The sequence below is a fragment of the Micromys minutus genome (genome assembly GCF_963924665.1).
Source record: "Micromys minutus genome assembly, chromosome: 8".
NCBI lineage: Eukaryota > Metazoa > Chordata > Mammalia > Rodentia > Muridae > Micromys > Micromys minutus.
Window position 1 is genome coordinate 3,756,018 of NC_137977.1, and position 23,667 is coordinate 3,779,684.

Below are 23,667 nucleotides of genomic sequence, written 5' to 3' on the forward strand. Positions count from 1 at the left end.
GAAGCAATACTGTATGGAATACCTTGACCATGGATAAGGCATTCTGTAAGTCCGCAGATGGTGGTTTTGGCAGAATCATTATGTGCAGAAAAGGAAAAGTATCTACTCCAGTAAGAACAATATGTTGTCCATTCCACGGAGGAAGTGGTCCAATGTAGTCAACCTGCCACCAGATTGCTGGCTGGTCTCCTTGAGGAATGGTGCCATATCTGGGGCTCAGTGTTGGTCTCTGCTGTTGGCAGATCTGACATTGAGCAGCAGCTGTACCCGGGTCAGCCCTGGAGAGTAGAAGTCCATGTTGTTGAGCCCAAGCATAACCTCCATCTCTGCCACCATGGCCACTTTGTTCATGTGGCTATTGAGCAATGACAGGGATGGCTGGGAAAAAGGCTTGCTGCCCACAAAATGGGTCATTTTATTGATTATTGAACTCAACTGAAGTCAAATTTTCGTGAGCATTTACACAAGACACAAAAGTCTTCACATCCTTTACCTATTTGGAGAGATCTATCCACATATTTCTTTCCCAGATGTCTTTCTCACCAATTTTCTAATTGTAATCTTTCCAAGTCCCTAGCTGTCCAGCTAATCCACTGTACAATCATACATATGGCCATTTCTTCTTCCAAACAATCTATAATAGTATATGTACTGCCCGGAATTCTGCCCAAAGTGTAGATTTTCCTTCACATGTACCTTTCAGTGTTGTCTCTGAAAGGGGTTATAATGCTGCCGCTGTCCACTTCCGGGTGATACCTGCATAACGTGCAGAGTCATCAGTAAACCAGGTCCTAGTCTTCTCTTCTTCAGTCAGCTGATCATAGGGAACACCCGGTGAGGCTATAGGCACATGCCTGGCAGCAGATGGCATTGTAACAGGAGTAGAAACCATAGGCATTTGAGCAACTTCATGTAACTTGCTTGTGCCTTCAGGACCTGCCTGAGCCCAATAATATACCACTTCCATTTGATAACAATTTGCTGCTGTGACTGTCCTATTTATGACTTAAAGGGTCTGATAACACCCAGCTCATGATGGACAGCTCAGACAGCATGGTAACTTGGTGTCCTATTGCCAAATGTTCAGTTTCCACTAAGGCCCAATAGCAGGCCAAGAGTTGTTTTTCAAATGGAGAATATTTGTCTGTAGATGATGGTAGAGCTTCGCTTCAAAATCTCTAAGGTTTCTTTTGTGACTCACCTTCAGGGGCCTGGAAGAGGCTCCAAACAGTGTCTGTATCTGCTACTGACACCTCAAGTACCATTGGGTCTGCTGGTCTAAGGGGTAGAGCAGCCTACACAGCAGCCTGGACTTGTTGAAGAGCCTTCTCCTGATCCAGACCTCAGGATCCAGGTCAGAAACTTGTATCTTCGAGCCTCAAGATCAGGATCACAGGTGAGCCCTCCAATTCTGGATTATGGTTCAGTCCAGCTATTGACAAGTTGAAGACCAGGAATAGCCACTACAGCTGTTCTGGATTGACAGTGGGTATAAAAAACATTAAACCAATATTTGTCCTTAATGTGAAGTAGGGGGAAATTACTCAGATTTAAATAGTTTACTAGTAGTCCAGAACTTAATCTTGTCAAGTATGAAACAACAAAAGTGTTTGGAATTCCACTTTTAGTGGGGTACATGAATATATATAGGCACGAGTCCTAATTCTGCATGTGGCCTAGTCAAGATGGCTTTAAAGTCTGCTGGAAATCTGAGAATAATCCTACATTTCTGACCCTGCTTCTTCCACCCTGAGCTCTAAGAGTAAAGGCGTGTAACAACTTGTCCAGTTTGTGTATAACTGGGGTGAAACCCAGGGCAACATGCAGGCCAGGCAAATTCTGTACCAACTAAGCTACATCCTCAACTGTCCTCAACAATTTACAAATGGTTTGTTAGATGATTTATATGATTTTCCATTTTAAAATCTTCCATTCTTTTTCCCCTTACATGAGCAGAGAATATAAGCCTGTTTTATGGTGTAGATGAAAATATCAAATTCTCTAGAGTACTGGTGTATACATCATTGTAATTCTACATTTACACACAGAGTTGCAGGTAGTAATCTATCTTTTCTTATGTTTGTCCCTAATCCCTCTTCCTACCTTAACCAAGTTTGGATCAATAATGTTTTGATTGTTTTACCCACCAGTCACAATCTCACACAACTAGAAAGTCTTTCTCCTTTGATAAACTCACTACTTACACTGACTGTTTCTTTTTCACGGAGAGGAAATATTTGCTATATCAAAAGCTATTCATGCTAGCCTGATGCTGGTTCTTTTTTTTTTTTTTTAAGATTTATTTATTTAATGTATGTGAGTACTTTAGCTGTCTTCAGACACACCAGAATAGGGCATCAGATCCCATTCCAGATGGTTGTGAGCCCCCACGTGGTTGCTGGGAATTGAACTCAGGATCTCTGGAAGAACAGTCAGTCGCTCCAGTCCCCTGATGCTGGTTCTTGGTTCACATAAACAGATATGGTTTCCTTCTGTATAACAACACCCACCCTAGGGAAGGTTTGCTTCAGAAAGAGTGAACACCACATTTTATGTCAAATTACTACCTAAACTTTTTTCATACTCATTAGACATTATATGAAATCTAGACCAGTTTTTAGATATTCAGCAGTCATTATATTAATTTAGTATTTTTCATAATCTTTATACATCTTTTGAAAGTCTTACAGAAGAAGCTATGGAGAGATGATTTCAGAAGAGCTGAGGTGGAAGTATTTCAAAGACCACTGCAGCATTGTTTAGGAGGTAAGAAGGTCCTGTGTGTGTGTGTGTGTGTGTGTTTGTTTGTTTGTTTTGGGTGTACCTACTTCAGAATTGTGCAAAAGGTGAAACCGGCTTAGTGGAAAAGTGAACAAGAAAATACGAGCCACTAGGAGGTTGGGAAATGTACCAACTGTTTGGGTAACCAGTGTGTCATTTGAGCAGCAGCAGGTAATATAATTCGTTTCACTTTAAGCCAGGCATCAGCGTCTACACGCCCTCTAAGGATAGAAATACTGGGTAGGCAGATGGATACGTGAATCTGATTCTCTAGGGAGTTGCCTAGATTTAAATGTGGACGGTGATGACAGCACTGGGGCTTCGTGGAGATCAAGTGTGAAGGGTAGTCTTCAGCAAGAATGAAGGAAGGGAGTAGGAAGAGAGTAGAGCTGTGGACAGAGGACGAGGAATGCAGAAAGGCAAGAGGAAGTGCGGTCCAAAAGGTGGGATGAAATAAACCAGGGCATGGCTTATTCGGTAGAAGAAAATCAGGAAGTGGGAAGGAGCCAATCTTCCATGGCTGGGGAGAGAATATTTCGGTATTTAATAAAACTACTTATTAATTTGCTGCTTGGCTCAAGCTTTTGATTCCTAGTGAATTCCAAGCATACACATCCATAATATTTTTAAATGTATGGAGGCTTGCGTAACATGTCAGTGAAATGTATAAAGAACTGGAGCATAGGTACTTGGGGAGAACAATTTATTCAAAGGTAAGGTTGGCCACCCGGCTCTCCAGATACACCTGCTCGCCACCAAGCCTGATGACCTCATCCATCTCTGGTATCCACATAGTGGATGGAATAAACCAACTTCTACCATTTTCCTCTGACTTCTGTACACATGCCATGGTGTGTGCAGACATACACCTACACACACTCCTACATTGTTGGTGGGATGGAAGCTGGTACAACCAGTCTGGAAATTAGTTTGGAGGTTCCTCCGAGAAAATTGGAAATAGTTCTACCTGAGGACCCAGCTATACCACGTCTGGGCATACACCTTACCATGCCATATTTATAATAGCCAGAAGCTGGAAACAACACATTTCTCAGTGGAAGAATGGATACAGATTATGTGGCACATTTACACAATAGTCTGTCTTTGCCATCTCTGGAGTGGATAGAAATGGACTTCTAAGAATTGCAACAATGGGCAATGTAGCTATGTCACAGGTGTGTGCATGAGCAAGACAATAGATGTAGCACTCCGTGGTAATGAAAGAAAAGAGATCAGTAGGTGTGGGATAAGCTGAGAAAATAGACCCAATGCTGGATCAAGGCTGAAAATGTATGTGGGTCTTCTGAAAGTGTACTGATGCTTGAAATGCCTATTAACAGGAACAGGAACTTGGAGTGGACATGGCTCATGTTGAAGATAATTTCAAAGTGACATCCATGAGAATGGTGTAGTTTCCCAATGTTTGTGAGCAAGGTGTCCGGGGATAGGTGCTTGAGAAAAAGAGGGAATTTGATCATGGGTGCTAATGTTCCAAGCTAAATTTAAAAGCAAAATGGGGGAGTATGGGCAAAAGTGAAATGACCCATGAAGTTGAAGAATTTTGTTGTGGGTGAACCGTAAGCAGAAAGCAGAAACAAGGTGAGGTCAGAGGCTAGAATGACTAAATCTCAGTCTTGCTAAACAGGAAGCAATTCCATGTGAGGATCATGTTGCAGGGGACTAAAATGAAGCATAGAGTTCACGGTCACAGTGAGCTCTCCCCAGGAATGAAGATCTTCAGTCATGCAGACACAGACTTGTCTCCAAGGGGGTGGAACTTTGCTTTCCTGTCATTTCCAATCACCTTACTCAAATTGTTATTGCCAGCCCTATTGTCTCTCCTTCTTTTTATCTACCTCAGAGGTCTTAAAAAGGTCAAAAGCAAAACATAATTTCCCCTCCCCGAGAATTTATTCAAGACAAATCTCAAAGGGTTCATCTATGTCTTCCAGGGTGAGAGAAACTAAACCTGAGAGAGACACAGAATGAGGGTCTCAGTGGAGGCCTGGTTAGAGAGGTCACAGCAAAGCTGTCCCCAGTATTCTTCTCCTGCCTGGGACCAGTCAACAACTGGTCACGAGGACACAAATTAAAATGTATATATTTTCACAGAAAATGTTACATGTATCTAAATGGGTAACGAATTCAGGGCAATTTCTTTTTTCTTTTTTTGATTCTTTCCACATTCTAATTTTCTATAATGAGTTTTGTTACATATGTAATAAAAATGATTGTTTTTCAAATAAATTGAAAACGCAAATCAACATAAACGTTGTTTTTGCATGGCTGTGCTGCCCGTTATTTTATTTTTATTAACTCAATTTATTTGTTGTGAGAGGTTTAAAAAATGCAGGTGAAAGAAGCAGTCAACAACTATCTGTTGTCCTGATCAACCTTCTAACACAGGAACCTGTGGGGGATTCACTGCACACATACCTGTGTTAGAAGGTTGGTCAACAGTAAGTCAATGCTGGGTGCTTGTGGGACCACTAGTAGGAGGGCCTATGGAAATTAAACCATCCATTGGTTACATGGGCCTTGGAAGAGATTCTCTCTGGTCTTGTTCAGCAGTTGGTTCTGACTACAGCTTGTTATAATGAAGACATTCACTGTGCTTAGCTCTTTTACACAGGCTTCTCTGCTTTCTTTTATTTACCTTGATAGGATTATGTTCTTTGGACATGCTATCCATCAACATTATGAGCCAAATAAGTATTTTTATAAAGCAACCAGTCTCATTTATTATGTTATAACAATGCAGGTTGCATGAAGACAAAAGGGTGGCATTTGAGGTACATTCTTCCATATTTTTTAATTTTATTTTACAAAAATGGCTTTTTTTTTAGATAGGATTTTTCTGTATAACTGCTCTGTCTGTCTTGGACCTTGCTTTGTAGATCAGACTGGCCTCAAACTCACAGAGATCTGCCTGCCTCTGCTTTCTGGGTGCTGGTTGACATGCAGCACCAGGGCTGGTAAAACAGTGTCATACTAATGCATATTGTTTGAAAACAATTTTATGCACTTTAAAAACACCTTGAATGTCATTAAATATTCTTGCTTCATATTGTTTTATATTTTTCCTTGTCTTATTTTTGAAACAGTATCATCTGCAATCAAGGCTGGTCTTGAATTTAATATATATCCCAGGATGGCCCGAGACTCTGGGCGAGTCCCCTAATTTATTCTCCAGGTTATTACATTTGAGCTATGAGCCACCATTCCTGACACTACATCATTTTCAAAGGTCAACAACCTTATATCATTTAGCTTGGGTCTTATCAGATCACACACACACACAGAGTGTTACTCATATGCCTTTGAGAACACTCCTGATTTTTCCTAGCACAGACTCCTGGAAGTGAAATTGAAGGATTAGAAAGTTTGATTCAGTGACGCTAAAACACACCATTTCTATCAACTCCATGTTTAAAAAGTGCTATTTGAAGTAGAAACATTATTTGTATGGTTTCAGTGTTGGGACTTTTTTTTTTATTAGAAAACTGAGTGTTTGAATTTTCTTATGGTGCTTTGATGCCATGCTGGTTATTCCAGTGCCTTGTTCTGCTAAGACAACCTCTGTGTGCTCTTAGCTGCTGCCTACCACACATCTTTTCTAGTTTATCTTTCTCCTTGTTTTTGTTTTGGTAACTGTGGTGGTTTGTAGATGCTTGTCCCAGTGTTGGCACTATTTTGAGGTGTGGCCTTGTGGGCATGTCACTATGAGCACGGGCTTTAAGACCCTCATTGTAGTTTCCCGGAAATCAGTCTTCTCCTGTCTGCTTTTGGATGAAGATGGAGAACTCTCAGCTCCTCTTGCACCATGTCTGCCTGAATACCAAGCTCCTGCCTTGATGATAATGGACTGAACCTCTGAACCTGTTAGCCAGCCCCAAATATATGTTGTCCTTTAGTAAAACCCTAAGACAGTAACTAAATGCCAAAACAATAGCAGCCATAGCTCATGTTCATCAAGCAGTGACAGAAAACCTGCATCATGCTAAGCTGTTCATGCTTCTGTCATCCAGTCCTCCCACACCGAGTGACAAAAAGTGACAAAGGCTGAAGTTCATGAAAGGGAATGTTCAGACAGTTGCATGGTTGGGTGGTGTTGATCCAGCTTCTCCACTTCTAAGCCTGTACCACATTCTGCCTTCACGTCCTTCACAACCCTGGCTTATTTGATAGAAAACAGGGTTGAATATATAACTATAGAGCAGTATCAGCCTTGCATTCTAATATGTTTTAAGAAGCACATATAATCAAATATGAAGAATTTAGATGTGACATATTTTAACACTGATAAGAAAGTGATAGTAACATTTAATTTAAGTACATCTACCTTGGCAAGTAAAACATGTTTTTTTTTTTTTCATAATTAATAGATGTACAATATTTATTTGCAAAAATTATATTTCTGGTGGGTAATAAGTCAATATGCATTGAATATACCATTTTTTGCATTTAAGGATAAATTCACCCATTCACCCATCTATCCATCCATCCATCCATCCATCCATCCATCTATCCATCCATCCATCCATCCATCCAACTATCCATCTTTCCAAACATTAAAGGTACACTCTCTGAATGCTTAGTTTGTGTTGGTCCTTAACTGAGTACCAGGAAAACAAAACAAATAAACAAAATCCCTCCTCATGGCAGAGAAACAGACAACTCTAGAGTGATGGTGTCCTGTTCGATAAGGCAAGATACGTAAGATGCTGAGGACTACAGGGAAGGAGGGCCAGTACCACTGTAGATGTGGGAAGAGATGGCTCAAAGGCTCTAGCCTCTCAAGGCCAACAGACACTTACAGACTGCACAGCCTGGCTTAATGACCACTCTCCCCTTACTCAGCTGAGGGTATTGTGTAATCTTCCTGATCAGCTTCCTCCAGTTTCTCTCTATGTTTTGAGAACAACATCTTGTAAATAACCACCCACCTAACTAGAACATAACCACTGTTTACTCATCTATGGGTAGATACCAGCTGACATGGGGAACTGATGGCCTGACAGGCAGTGACAGAACCCAGAGATAACACTGCCATGTGTGTGTGTTTCCTTTGTACGAGTGATGTTTCCCTTGGGGACTGGGAGGCGAAGACACAGTAGGGGAATGTCCACACACAATTCTGGCAGGAAGTGGCAGGTGTAAGGTAGTACTATCTAGAGCCGGAGAGGCATCATTTATTATATAGTCATAAGAGTATTTGAACTTCCACAATTGGTGTTTCCTGACACCCACTCCTTAGACAAAAAGTCAAGTTTCCAATAAGTTGTCGATGTGTTCTTCATTTATTCATTCACTCATTCAGTAAACGTTGAAAGTATGTAATGTTCCAGATTTGTCCTGGGAACAAAGAGGGAAGAAAGCCAACTCAAGTCACCCTGACACTAAATACAGTGCTTTTTCCACAGACTCAAGATGCTTGACTACTAGATAAAAATCTTACTTAGCCAAAGCACTGCCTGCAAGATCCAGTGAGTTACTGCTTCCTGGGAACACACAGTCTTTGGACTGCTCAGTCACCTTTCCATTGGGATGCATGCTCTTGGTGAAGCATGTTGAAATCTTTTTACTTTCTGCACTCTCTTTCTTGGTTTATCCTCATCAGCCCTGGTCACCGAAACCAGTGCTAATAATGCTTGTCACTAAATGGTTGGACCTACTTTTAAAAATACGAAAGACAAGCTATCAGCTGCCTACAAGCTCCCCCATCTGTTGAAGTGGAAAAACTTCACAGAGCTCATGGATGTGGGCAGCATAGTTCAAGTTTGTATTTTAAAAGGACATTAAAGAAAGAACTTTTTAACATGATTTTTCAAACAAAAACGATTTCACTTTGAAGTCTTTTCTTTCTGGGTTGATATAAAATTGTGCGTATGTGTGCAGATATGAGGCGTTACTGAATTGTTCAGATGGTAAGTGTATACTGGGCTCAGAACCCAACATTCCTATAAAAATTCAGGATCGGTGATAATTCAAGCAGGAATTAGCTGCTTGTGATTCTAACACTGGGAAAATGAAGAATGGAAGAACCTGGAGGGCACTGGGTAGCCAGGCAAGCATATTTTGTTAGGCTTGGTCTGCAGGAGTCACCCTGTCTTAGAAAACAAGGAGGATGGCTCCTGGAGAAATGACATTGAGGTTGTTATCTGATTTTCACATGTGCATTGCTAACACACAACTGCCCACCACCCGCTAAAAGAGCAAAATGCAGACTTGGATGTAAAACTTCAGAGAACTTATGTAGCCATGTGCTCCCTGATTCTTCTTCTAGAATGGGGATGAATGGAGTAACTCTTACCCATTTGTTTTTTCCGTAAGGACAGAACATGATGATGCATCTACCGTACTTGGGGCAGCACCTGCCCCAAGTAGTAAGCAAATGGATACATCATCCTAATCAGTACCTCTCTTATTAACCACACCCTTAACGAGGGAAAGCGGAATGACCATGCAACCCAAAGACCTGAAGCAGGACCCACATACTTTTGCTTTGGAAAGATGAGCACATTATACAAACCATGAGTTCATTAAGCTTAGGAAAATGGAATCAGAACCGAGACCATGATGGAATCAATACAAGCTTCACGTTTCCTAAAGTAACCAACATCTTCCAAGACTAGAGACTAAATCTGAATTTTCTTTTATGCCACTGTTTACTTTTAATGTGGCCAAAAAGTCAGGGAAATTTTTTTTCTTATGAATCTTAGTAAATGTCCTTAAAAGGTAATGGCTACAAAGCATGAGCTTTCATTTTCTACTACCCATTGGATACTGGATTTGCATTCATGTGTACCACCCATTGGATACTGGGGAACCACTCATTGGATATGGGAGACCCCATGAAGTCAAGCCACCTTTGCTTAAGCATATTTATTCTTGACCTAGACAAGGCCATAAGAGAGCTGGGATGGGCATTTGGTAAAAGAAAATTAGGGAATCATAGAAGGGTAGAGAAGAGGGCAGAAGATGTATCTTCCCACCTTCAGAAACAAATGATATCATTTTAGGCTTCAAATTAATTTTTTTCCATTCAGTACATATTGCTTGGTTGTGTTTTACTTTCCTTGGTCCATTTGCACTAAGAGAGAAAAAACAAATCTGTGCCCAGATGACAGTCATGGTAACTCATGTGCTCATGGTAGACTTTACTGGGTGGGAGACTGGCTAGCAAACAACAAGGTACTAACTCACAGACCCTGGATCTGCCAGTGTGGGCTGGGGACAACTAAGCCCGTGCTTCCAGTCTCCAGCAGCCTTGTCAGTGTGTATCAAACAAATGCCTCCATGTTCCCTGTGTTCAGTGCTGTGAAGAAGGATGAGAACTCTGCTTTGGAAGGAAAAGCATTGAGCTGTGCTTTCCAGAGGTATGTTAAAGTAAGTGCGCAGTGAGCTTGCTGCGTTCCAGGATGGAGAGGTAGAGAGTTCAGTAAACGCCGAGGACACTGGGATAAGACAATTCGCAGGTTGGAAGGAGCCAGAACTCTGCTTACTGGTCCCAAGAAAAGCTAGGTTAGGCAGTCAGGAGTTTTGGAAGAGACCATAAGAGACTTCATTCCTTACTAATATTTAAATACAAAGCATATTTTCTTTATTACATGAAGCTATCCAAAGTAAACATCTTTTAGGGAAGATATCAGCTCAATTTCTAACTTAATAGGAGAAACCATTCAGTCCCAGAGAGCAGCCCCGGACCATATATTAGCTGTGTTTAAATAATTTTAGCTGACTGCAAATCTCAACTGAGTGCTGGTCATGGCCTCAGGCCCTGCTCAGCTCACAGGGTCCTTCAGAGAAGCGCTCCCCTGAGGTTGTGGTGTGCACTTGCAAGAGTTGACTAACCAGTGCTATCATTTTATAACTACATAAAAATTTGTGTGTGGACACCCGAGTGAGATGATTGCACACTATTGCTTTACTTGGGTCATGGTCAGAACTTTTTATAGGGTGGCAGTCCTGGGCAGCAGGTCATGTGGCTCAGCTCAGTCTCACTCTGACCCTGGCCTACAGCGTGAACTTTGGAATCATTTGAGTTCAAGGGCTGGGTCTGTGAAAGCGTGAGGAAGATGTCTATCATGCTTAGGTCACACATTGCAAGTTATAGCTGTGTGAATAATAGTATAGTTTATTTCATGGTGTTGCTATGAAGACTTACTCAGTAATTGTTGTCAAGGAGGGTTTACTACATATTTGTTGTCCTTTGCATTCCTGCAACAATAAAAGCTACTGTGGATTCAACAGTAGAAGATCATATTTATGGCTATATATGTATGCCATGCATATACATGTATATAATACATGCATATGCACATGTATATCAACACACACACATATATGCATTCTATCAAATTCGGAATAAATCATGAAAATTTGAGTCTTAGGAACAACTGTTAGGCCTAGTAAAGAATCCAGAATGAAATATCCCACAGTAGAATGAAGGAGGAAAAAAAATCCCCAGAATTTCGACGAGACAAGACTTGCAATTTGAACAGAACAGGCACTCATAGAACACGCCTTAGTGAGAATTCCACTGAGGCACTGGTGGAAATAATTTACTCGTAATGCTCTTTTAATACTCACAGTTCTTGTTTCTTTCTAAAGTCTCAGATGTTTTATTTCTCCCCTTCCTTCCCCGTTTCTCTGTCCTTCCTCCCGCCTGCCCTTCTCTTTTCGGATGAGGTTTTCAGCCCAGTCAAGCCTTGAACTCTCCTTGCATCCCTAGGTGACTTTGAATTGGTCCTTTTGCCCCCACCTCCAAACTGTTGGGATTATAAACCAGTATAAACCAGTCCACCCAGTTTATGTATTGCTAAAGATTAAGCTCGGGACCTTGAGAATGCAGAGCAAGCTCTCTAGCCACTGAACTGTCCGCGCTCACTTTCAGGCCTTTCAACCCTCTTGATCACAGAGGGTGAGAAGGTTTAGTTTAGAAAGTTTGCTTATAAATGTTAATAATTTGGGGGAGGAAACTTAAAAGTTGGAACAACTTTTCAAGGATAAGTGCAATTTTTGTGGCAGCTATCATGAGAAAAATCAAGGAAACTACTGTAATTGATCAGACCCCTTTATCTTCCTAAACATGTGTCTGCTGAATCTTTGTACGAGAGGAGGCATAGCACAGGTGAGCAGAGGCTTTTCAAAACATTATGTTGTTTAAAATCCAAAGCAGAAACAGTCATTCATAGTTGCAAAGCAGAAATCTAGCTGTTTGGGGATCTTTAATTTTTCATCTTTTTTGCCTTAAATTCTTTTAGAACAAGCAGGAATGTTAATAAATAATATATTTGGCACCTCTCAATTTAACAAAATCCTTGATGAAATCCTGGTGCTGGCTTCCAATCTCTCTTTGGGCCCTTTACATTGTGTGCACATGAGTGTGAGCTGGTCACATGGCTGTTCATAACTGGCCTTCTTACACATTAGCCACACATCCACCTGTCCTGCCATAATCACTCCAGCTGTTTTCTCAGTTTCCCGGTTGCCTTAGTGACGTTGCAAAGGGACCCGAGTTACTATGAACACAACTCATGAAGAAAAGTTGGCTATCCAGAGGCACACAAATCACTTTGGCATTTCAGGTTGTTCTTGTGCTGATCTTTGATGTTCACTGACGATATGAAAATGGGACATTCATTATGCCTCTCTAATAAGCATCAAAGAGGTTCCGGCAGAGGCTGAAGGGATGCTGGAAACAGACGTATCTCCTTAGTGTTCCAGTGATGGATGTCTTAGGTGAGCCCGAGGACATCTCTTTTCAGCTTTAGGAATGACTGAGCAAACACTACAGATGCACTTTGTGGAGGTGGGTCATCAGAACCGTGGACATGAAATATTAAAGACTTCATTCCCCTTCTTCATAAAATCATTTCATTCCTCAGATTCAATGTGAGATATTCCAGCAGTAAGGATGCATAAAGGGAACATTTAAAGCCTTCCTTAAGACTGAACTCCTCAGGACCAGCCACAGTGAATAACCCCAATATAATATCATGACTGCTTCTTGTACATACAATGTACAAGGATTTCTCCATTTGTTTTTGTGCCTGTGTGTGACATTAAGCAACCCATTCTTTCATTGGACCGGATGTGGTTAAACATATCTTTGTCCCCACTAATTGAGATTTACCTTATTGTCTACTGTGTTCAGCTCAGTTACCCAATGTTTTAAGGCATGCAATTGTTGTATGTGCTTAGCAAGTTTTTATTGTAAGAAATTGTCAATGGACATGCCTTTGTATTTTTGGTTCTCACCCTTTGTAGACTAAATTCTCAGACTTAGGATTATTTTGCCAAATGGTATGCATATTTAAATTTTTAGTTGTTATTACAAAATGACCACATAAAAAGGTTATACAGATTAACACTTCCACCAAAAAAAAAAAAAAAAAAAAAAAGTATGAGTGTTTGCTATTCTAGCCACATCCTCTGGCCTTTGGCATTATTATCCTTTGAAATTATGGCCATTGTTATGATTATTGGCTTTAAAAATTATCACTGAAGCATATTCATTTGTGACTGTAATCACTTGTGATTTCTTTCTGTAAACTGTCCATTTTCCTCATGTCTCGTTTTTATTTGTAGTGGTTTTGTTGCATAAAAGTTAAGATAAATATTTGCATATCTGGTTGTAGTAGTTTTAATTTCATTAGCTGTAAAATGAACTATTTTCTTCCAGTAACTTTATGATTTTTTAGTTAAATTTTTTGAGACAGGATCTCTCTAACTTAGCTTGACTTCAAAGTAAGTAGCCCAAACTGACCTTCAACTCTCCCTTTTCCCCTCTGTTCTTGCTCTTATTCCCTCCTCCCTGTGGTATCTGTGTGTCTTATTCATACATAGTGCAAACGTGTTCTCACTTGCTTAGAGGACAACCACTTTCTGATAGGGTTCCTACTTTTCCGGTCCTTTATTCACCAAACCTGCAGTTAGCCTGGGAGCTGGCTAGCTCCAACAGGTCTGTGTTTATCTCCACAGAGTCAGCGACAAGTGCATGCCCATATCTGAGATTTAGTATTGTTTTTACATGGAGTCTGGAGATCCAACCTCAGGTCCTCATGCTTGCTCAGCCAGCCTTTTATCCACAGGGCCATCTCTTCAGTTGATGGTCTATTACTTGGTATGGCTCCTTATCTTATGTTTTAGAACTAAATCTGGACATTCCTTGTGTGATGCTGAGGTACACTTGAACCCTCGTTGGTTTTGTCTTTGGTATTAATCTAGGATCATGTCCCCCGACTTATTCATATGCACACAATCTCCATATTTGTTCATGCTTCAGCTCAACTCTGCTCCATGTATCCTCTATCTTTATTGGAGTTCACACACCTTTATATTTAAAAAAAACTACCAGCTCAAATCAAGTTTACTGAATAATCGGTTCCATTGTGATATTTTTTCAGACCTTTGATACACTTTGATTGTCTGAAGTGACCTTTGATTGTGAAATGCCCCATCCCCAGGTTAAAAATATCATCCACAAAATAGTTTTCTCAAAAGTGTGAAGGCGAGCCTTTTCCTGGGCTCTGGGCATTCAGCAATGTCTAAGATAGAAGATCCCAACTCCTGTCGGGCTCATGTGAGGCAAGAGGAGGGACATTGGCAAATAAATAGGTGATATAATAGTTCTCCCAAAATGTAGCTAACAAAGTGATGAGTCAAAGCTTCAGAGTGTTGTTGTGGGTAGATAAACTAGAAGCTGTTTGAGAAAGACAGGTCCTCATGATTTGGACAGCACACACCTTACTTATTGAGCAGCAACAAAAAATCCCACTCAATCCCTCCACGCCTCTTCCCTTCAATGTTCTAATCCTAATAGTCTCAATTTTCTAACCCAAAGTCTTTAGCTGCTAGTGAGAAACATTTTTGCTTATCTGATAGATCTATAAGTAGCACCATCTCAGAAGCAGAATCTCAGAGCTCTAGGCTAGGTTCAGTCCTCAAGCCCTTTTCCAAAAGAAGAGTTGCTATTCTTCAGGCTCTGTTCTGAACACCAGAGTGACAGGTACATTCCATCGTCACAGTGACACCTTTAAACTGTCGCTGTACAAGTGAGGGAACTGAGGAATGCAGATGCTATTTAAGGTCACAGAGACAGCTATGAACACAACCCAGTCTTTAAATGAGGAGGCTCTAGAGCTTGGCGTTAATCCACAGCCACGTGTCTCACTTTGCAATGTGAAAGACTCCATCCCCACTTGTGTGTGGTTGAGTGCTATTTCTGCTGTCAGGACCTCTGTCCCTATTTCTATCTGTATGTCCACATGACCAAAGTCCAGCTTGCATAGTCTCTGTTCCCTTCTGAGACCAATTACCTTCAGATTGCTAGCGCAGCTTCAGGAAGACTTACCTACCCCACACAGTGGCTCATGGGAGTTCCTCTCTGCCTTGCTTCTGAAAGTTTACTGCAAAGTACTTTAAAGCACATGCAGCAGCTTCCGCTGAAGAACTAGGAAAGACTTAGTTACCATGAAAAGTACTGTTAATGGCAAAGTCCACCCTACAACTCTCAGTGGAATAAAGCCTGCATTTAGATGCTGCCAATGACTGCGATGTATTCTAATTTTAAGCTTGCCAAATAGAAATTAAAAATAAAGGCAGAGAGATTCACTTGAAAAGCACGTATGAACATATGCTACATATATGGCTCTGTTGAAGGTTGGCTCTAATGCCTTGATTCAATCAGGAATCTGCAAGTCTAAATGCTAAAGGTCTTTGTCCTCATCTGGTTTTTGATGGATCAATAAAGATTCCAGTGGCCAGTGGTTGGGCAAAGGGAGACAGGGTGCGACCCTTAGGGTTGCACATGCTAGGATGCAGGAGGGAGGAAACAGGATTTGCAGGATTCTGTCGGAGACAGGAGACGTTGAGAGCTGTAGGAGAGAGAGCATAAGCCATGTAAGAATTCAATAAGTGGCCAGTAGCCACTTCCTTGACTGGGCCTGGAGTGGCAGGGGAAGGTTTAGGAGTGCCCAACCAAGGCTTTTAAAAATTAACAGTGTGTGTGTGTGTGTGTGTGTGTGTGTGTGTGTGTTTCATTCTCAAAGAGTTCCTGGACAGGTGGCTGGAAGAAAGTGATCCTCTGGGAGCACAAAGGTAAATAGCTAAATACTTCCTGCTACATGGCTCTGTTGTAAGAATCCCTGAAGAACCAAATAAAACTGAATATTTAGGTTATATAGCATCAACAACTAGTCACCACCTCCCAGTAAATTCAAATGAAAGTCTTTTTCAGTGTGATACTGCAATAGCTTTTGAAGGTCATCAGGGTGATAGACCCAAGTTAATTATCCAGTAACTGAGCCATTGAAGCAACCACTCCTTTGAAAGGTGGGGGTGACATAGTGACATTTGGTAAGAGGAGGAGAAGGTGATGGGGTGTGGACTGGTTGTCAGGAAATGTACTCCCAGCGAAAAGGAAAGAGCAGTTAGTGAATAATTATCATCACTCCCTCAATAGACAAAGATCTCTACCTGTAGCTTAATCCAAACCATGAAGGGGACACAGACAACACATGGCAAAAGTGGCAATTTTGTTAATTATAGAATGTGTTAGGAGATACTATGTGTTATTGAAAGACAGGCAGCATGTAGCAACGTTAGTGGCAGTGTGGAGGAAACTGGGTATTCACTGAAATCCTGCTACCAAATGGGCCCCTGAAGGAGGCAAAGGAAGCTGCTGTAGGGTTTCCCGAGAAAGAGTTCCTGCCAGAGGGAGCAACTATACAAAGTCCTAACATGGGAGCATGTTTGTGTGTTTAAGAGCAGTAACATCAGAGGTCAGGAGGTCAGGAGGTCAGGAGGTCAAGAGGTCAGGAGGTCAGGACTGCCTTGGCAGATGGAGAAGGCAGAGCTTGGGCTGCCAAGTCTAGACTGACATGGGGCTTTTGAGGCCCTGTCAGGATTCTCATTTTTCTTTTCTTTCTTTCTTTTCTTTCTTTCTTTCTTCTTTTTTTTTCTTTTGACAGAGCAAGATAGGGAACAGCATGCTTTCACATTCCTGTTACAAGTATCTGTGTTGAGAGCAGACTCATGGAAGGCAAAGATGGAAGCAGGGTTAAGTTCAGGAGAGTGACTCCATTGTTCAATGAGAACTGGGGGCAGCTCACCCAGGTGACAGTCGGACATCTTGCCTCAGGATCTGATTCTGGGTGCCTTTTGGTGTGTGAGTTTCACAAGGTGGTTTTAGTTTCAAGCACAGCAAGATTCTTAAATGAAATTTTGATTCTTCCCACGATCCTTTGCCTTCCTCCAGTTTCACCTTTGATGTTTTGGGTACCTTGGTCACTAGCTTAGGCTACACTGGCCTGCTTGTGGGCATTTGATTACACCGAATTCTTCCCAGACACACAGCCCTCCCCTCCACATGTCTCAGCCTCAGTGTCTCTTACTGAAGAGGTCTTCCTCCACGGCAGCTTAAGAACGTCTCTCTTGCTTATTCATAATCCATCATTCTGTATTTCCTTAATGGTGGTTATTACAGTCTGAAATCCTGCTTCGTAATTTTGTAATGTTAGGTGTGTGTGTGTGTGTGTGTGTGCATATGTGTATATATGTGCATGTAAGTGAGAAAATGTGTTTGTGTATGTGTGTGAGAGTGTGTGTTTGTGAGTATGTGTGCATGTGTGTCTATATCTGTGTCTGGTGTGTGCATATGTGTGTAAGTGTGTGCATGTATGTGAGTGTGTGTATGTGTGTATGTTTTGTGTGTGTATGTGTGTTTGTGTGTGTGTGTGTGTGTGTGTGTGTGTATACATATGTAGACCAAAGGTTGCTGTTTCTCAGGCACCATCTAGAACTCACAGCAAGCCCCAAACATCCACTTATTTCTGTCTCTTCCTCCACTGGGATTCCAAGCAAGTAGCACCATGTCTGCATTTTTACATGAGGGGAATTTACATTCTGAGACATCTGAGCTAAGATTATTTCTTGTAACTTCCATAAGTGCATGGAATGAAATATAATCATATTTACCCCACTTCTGTCACCCAGCTCTGCCTGCAGTCATTCAACACACCACCCTCTGAACTTCAGCTTCCACTTCATACCTTTTCAGCAACCCACTAGGTCCAGTTGATTGTGCCTGTCTGTGCACAGACGTGTACCACACAGTACAATGTGGGAAACCTACAGGATCACATCACTGAGTCTCTCCCTCCCAGGAGATATCAACTCCCAGTAGCTCCTCAATAAGGCGTTTTTGTCCCACTAGAATGCAGGTTCCCTAAGCAGCTAAGACTGGCTCTGTCCACTTTTCAGTGTAGGATGATGTCATTATACAACAAGGAGGGTCCAGTCAATCACTGGATGAGAAGGAAAGGTAGGTGAGAAAAGTCTAGGAAGGAGAGCGGAGGAGGTGAAAGTGAAAGATTGAAGAGGAGACGATATAGAAGCAGACTTAGATGTTTATCTCAGCACATCCCTATATGGATAAGGTTGTTATGAATATCTTATAAGGGATGGAATTGTACAGAATCATTTGACTTAGCTAGGCAGGCAAATGATAATATTCCAGTTGGATCTGAGTGTTTTGGTGTGTTCTTTGATGTGGCACTTAATTGAGTTTGAAGTGTCGGGACACACAAAGCACATCATAGAGTTGGGATGTGTGTGTGCAAGGCTTGGAAACAACACACCAAGGGAAAGTGAGTGAAAACAACACGCTGGGGTGGTCCTGGACCACCCGGGACAGAAGCAGCCTGGGCAAGCAGAGTGGATCGTGCCATGCCTGGGTCAAAAAAAGCCCTGGTCTGTGAGTACTTAGAGGCTGCATGGAGCCGCTAAGATAAAGATACTCCACGTGGCCCCAGAGAGCCGACACTAGCGTGGGGTAAAAGATTATCTCTTATTATTTTTACAGCAACACTCAGTACAGAACAGTGCCGGAGAGAGTTGGGAACAGTGAAGTTGTGCGTGGATAGACCACAGTAGCCTTCCCTCACCCATTGCGCCTTAGTTTCCCATTGTTTCCGTTGCCCATGAACAGCCATAGTCTGAAAATATCAAGTAGAAAACTCTGAAAACGAATGGCTCGTGTGTGTTAAAATTGAATGCTGGTCTGAGCAACAGTCTATTATCTGGAAATGGTGATGTCTTTTCCTGGTGTATGCATTCTGTCTGCGCTACCCACCTGCCAACAGGCTTCAGTACTAGCCTACTTTTCAGGCATCTTATTGGAGGGAGTCTTAAATAAATAAATAAAGGGGATACAAAAAGTCAGGATAGGACACTGAAGGGAAATTAAAGGAAATCAAAGTGACATGTTGGAAGAAAAACATCCTTATGAATCCCTGACAGCAGAGGGTGGCTGCTAGCATGCTGGGTATTACAAATTCTTGTGTAAGGCAGTTTTGTGTCTGCTTCCTCCACTAGGGATGATGTGGTGCTCCTTCTTTTATCTCTGTGCCTCTTTGACAAACACATATTGTACCACATAGTTCTGACCCCATGTTTTCAAGTTCTCATGCTGAGTTTTCTAATGAGACCCTTATTCAATGTAGAGTCTTATCCTACAAAGGCTGCATGGGAAAGAAAACCTTGCATGCCATGATCTTTTGGACATATTGAGATGCTTCTAATCAAGCTGCCATCTGGCTCATACCTCCAATTGCATCTGTTGTGTGCCATTACTTCATGAACTGAGGCTAGAGCTCTGAGAGATGACAGATCCAGATATTTCTGTCTCTCTTCTTCAGTTTTAAGACCCAGGCTTGGCTTGAAAGAATAAGCCTTTAGTAAACTTTAAAAAGTCATTATTCGGGTGGTAGATACTAGAGGGTGATACTCAGCATGGGAAGTCCTTCATTTGGGCAGAAGACTAAGTAATTGAAAGAAGCAAATGAAATATCTTTTGAGTCCTGCCTGTCCTGTGCCCGGGTGGACTGTGGGAATGAGTGTACAGCTCTTAGGAGAGAGACATTGGAAGACTGTGTGGAAGGAAGGCAGTGATGGACAGAAAGCAAGAAGTATTTTAATGCTATTGTTGGTTTCCTCTGAAAAGCCGTTCATTATCTGAGGTCCAGAATAAAATTTGAGGTGGGCTAGAGAGATGCCTCAATGAATAAGAATATTACTGCTCTTGCAAAGGACCCAGGTTAAATTCCTTGCACATTCATGCAAGTTCACAACCATATGTTACTCCAGTTCCAGGGGATCCAATTGCCTTCTTCTGGTCTCTTTAGGCACGAGAAATGTGGGGAGTACACAGACATACATGCAGGCAAAACATTCATACACATAAAGTAAAAATAAATGTTTTAACATAAAAATCAGTTTCTCTATATTAGTACGGTGTTTGGCTCATTACAAACATTTGTACTATTCGTGATCTTATCTAAGTCCACCCACCCTCTGCAACATCCCCATGGGAGGGAGAATAGCATGATCTCTCTTATCTTAGAGACAGGGGGTGAAGTTCTGCCTTACAGGACAAGCTTGCCAAGAGCTAAGTAGAAATGCTGCAAACACGAATCCTTTGATAGTGTAATTCCTGAGGCCTATCAACCTTTCTCCATGGTTTCCCCCCCACAATTTCATTCAAGGACATTTTCTCAGACAAGAATGTAAGGAACTGCTTTCCGAGGAAGCCAGTCAAGGGTAAGCCCAGCAGGCAAGTTGAGGAGGAAAGATTGCAGGCTTAGCCTGATTTCTTCAGAGCATCAGTTACATTCGAAGTAAATTCACTTGGCAGTGGAAGAGCTGGCCTTGTGCATTCCCACATGCTACCATCATTGCCTGGCAAATGGCACCTTTCCCTAGCAGGGAGGATTCAGTGCCCTGGAACAACCTCGGCATGGTGGGAGGGCTAGTCAGTCAGCGCAACATATAGGGCAGCGACTCCAACCTCTACTTCAAACCTATATTGTTGGTAGGAGTAAACAAGGGATTATTTGTGTAGTAAGAGAAAGCTATTCATAATTTTTAAGCTGCTATACTGAGTATAAGAAATTATTTCCCTCTGGCACGTTTTCAGGGCAGATGGTGACCAGTCAAACACCATCTTTCGGATGACTATCAGAGAGAGCTGTAGTCATCTGACTCCCCGAGGAACAAAGTCCAAAAACAGTAGTTCTTCAGTAAAGGAGTTGTGCTTCAGGCTGTGCTCCGTCTTACTGAATTTACAGAATAAATTCTACTAATTCATCTCTTTCACATAAAAGATCTCTCTGTGCTACCCACCGGTTAATAGGCTTGGGGGATAAGTGAGTTAAGTTTTTTTTTTTGGTGGGCAACTATGTATTTATTGTGTTTGGGAGGCAGAGTGAGGGAGAGACCCCAGCAGGAGGAAGACGGGGTACAGCCTAGAGTTCCTGGTGAAGAGGTTTCTGCTATACCCCTCATAGAATGAGAGAGGGGCTCAATAGATCATTCCCTTGGTTTCTCGACAGGGCTTCTTGAGCTTCTCAGAGTTCTTCAGGATGATGTCATATAGCACAGCATAAGCAATACGAATCTCCATGACCATCAGACGAATCTCCTGGTACCCTGCCTCCTGCACTAGCTGCCAGTATTCACCCACCGCTTGGCTACTTTGGCCATGGCATCACCCCTCTCTGAGAAGCTTAGAGATCTGCGTGTGGAAGCCTTCCAGCTTGGTGTGAAGGCTGACCATCAGCTCAACCACCTTTTTCTGGACAGCCACTCCAAAACTATTCCCATCCTCTATCTGAGGTATCTGTAGCTGCAACCAGGTAGTGACCAGATTGAGTTGCTCAGTGACAACCTTGATCTTGGGTTTTAGGTGATACAGGAGGACCACAATCTTCTCATTGCAGCTCACAGGGCCACAGGGAGGACCTTTGTTTTCTTCATCCCCTTTCTTCTTTTCATTGTTCTCCCCCTTCTGCTGTTGCTTCTTCCACTCCTCCTTCTCTTTCTCCTTGACTAGATCACGTACTGGGATGTCCAATGGAACCTTCAGATCTCTTTGGTTGGCTTCATTGAGAACTGGCTCCTTTAAGAATGCATCCAACTCGGAGATCATGGGAAAATAGCTCCCAAGCAAGTTCTCTGTCTTACTACACAAGTTTTTGCGAAACACATCCACTTTGGCTTGGGTTTCGGGATGGACCCTCAGTGTGGCCATGGCGGGAGTGCCAGGGGCTGAGAGCCGTGCGAGGAGCCTGGGGTGCGCAGTGGGAAGGGAAAGCGAAAGCATAGCCAGAAACCAGCCTTCCTGGGTTTTTAAGTGAGTTAATTTTAAGCTCTCAAACTTGTAAAAGGCAAAAAGGATGTGAATCCAGGGCTTCTGGTGATCAGCTCAGCCTTCCCCCCAGGCTGTAGCATGCCAAGCAGTAGGATGGAAGCCTATTTTCATGTGCACAACCTGGGGACCGGCATCGGGAAGGAGAGAGAGGCCTTCTCCCTTGATTCTGATAGTGAATCAATTGTGCTCTCTTGAAGCACAATCAGATCTGAAAAGTGAGTCTGAGGAATAATGTCTTTCTTTGACACAGATGGACTGTCACAGAGCCCCGCTGCGGCTCACCTGTAATGGCTGTGTGGTGTGGAACGCTGTGAGCTCAGGAGACTGGGTGGCAAGGAAATGGCATTGCACACAAGATGGCTGTCACAGAAGCACCAGTCATCTGATTGATGGTTCTTAAGGGAAACAAAACAAAACAAAAGCAACCTCTTCGCATTGCTTGGTGCGGCCGTAGGAAGTGTGCTTACACAGAAGCTTCAGTTGTGACTTACTTTTTTCTCTTACCACATATGAAAGAATTTAGAAGAAAGAATGAGAAGGCAAATCCATACAGTTTGTGAGGTGGACTTTCTACATCCTTGGGGTGAAGCCTTATAGAAGATGTAATGTATAGTCCGCCTCTTGTCTTACACCACTGTAGTACAAGAAGAAATTATTTACTAACACATAAGCCCACGACAAGTACACAAGAAGTTTAAACGGAGCCCAGGTGGGAGCTTTCTAAATGTTTGGGTTGGGAAGAAGATTGGGTCACATACAATAGTAATTCCTCAAGCCAGGGCTTGCTGTGGGGAGCACAAATCCATCTGCACTTTGTCTAAATGGAGACTGACCTTTCTCTACCGAGCCTTGAGCTTAAAATTGGCTGAAGTTATTGGAAATCATTTTCAAAGGTCATTTGGAAAATAAAAAATGTACTATGGATTTACAGATACCTCCCAAACACAGAGCTTAGTCAAAGGTACTGAGGGAGCTGATGGCATCATTGCCAGCTGAGGTTTAGTCACACACAGACATAAAAAGTTCCTTCCTCATCCACTAGAAGAACTATTCCTTTTTATATTGCCAAGCAATATACCAACGCTATGTATACAGCAGTAAAGGAATCTTCAAAATTATGCTTAACAAGAACCATTTTCTTTTATTAGATTGGGGGTAATGTTATACTGACGCCAAGCAGTAAACATTCCCATGAGCAGCGGTCTGAGTCCTATTCCAGCTGAGGGCATCCGTGTGCAGGGTATCCAGTGTGTGATTAGAAAATTTTCAAAGGGCACATGTAGCTGAAGTCACCAGGGTATGGTTGTAGGTTACCTCAATAAGTTAAACAAGAGACACCCCCATGTTGCCCTCATCAGGAGAACAAGAGCATTTTTGTATTCCTTGGAGAATGCAAAATGAGCATCCTTCCCAGAAGCAGGCGGGAGAGGAGGCCCAAGAAATTACTCATACTTGATGAGTCTCAAAGACTCCGCTGATCCCCCTACTAATGTATATTCATGCTCTGATGTAGAAAATTGCTTTTGAATAAAACAAATTAATGAAAAATTTGCTGTTTGCCTATTTTCTTTATGATTTCAGTTAGCGTACAAAAGGATGGGTTTTGTTACAGCATTCTGATATATACATGTTATGATGCTTTGATCTAATTTAATATAAATGTTATATGCATA

General features: G+C 42.1%; 1 protein-coding gene and 1 pseudogene across 2 annotated transcripts in view; both read right to left on the bottom strand.

The window, feature by feature from the left end:
* The window catches only part of CHST9 (carbohydrate sulfotransferase 9), a gene marked incomplete at both ends in the record, with an annotated part of 228,807 nt that overhangs the window by 45,371 nt on the left and 159,769 nt on the right, over positions 1-23,667 (bottom strand). The window lies entirely within an intron of this gene.
* On the bottom strand, positions 21,146-21,874 carry LOC308423118 (proteasome activator complex subunit 1-like; annotated as a pseudogene). The gene has a single exon. The product of its transcript is annotated as a proteasome activator complex subunit 1-like (transcript).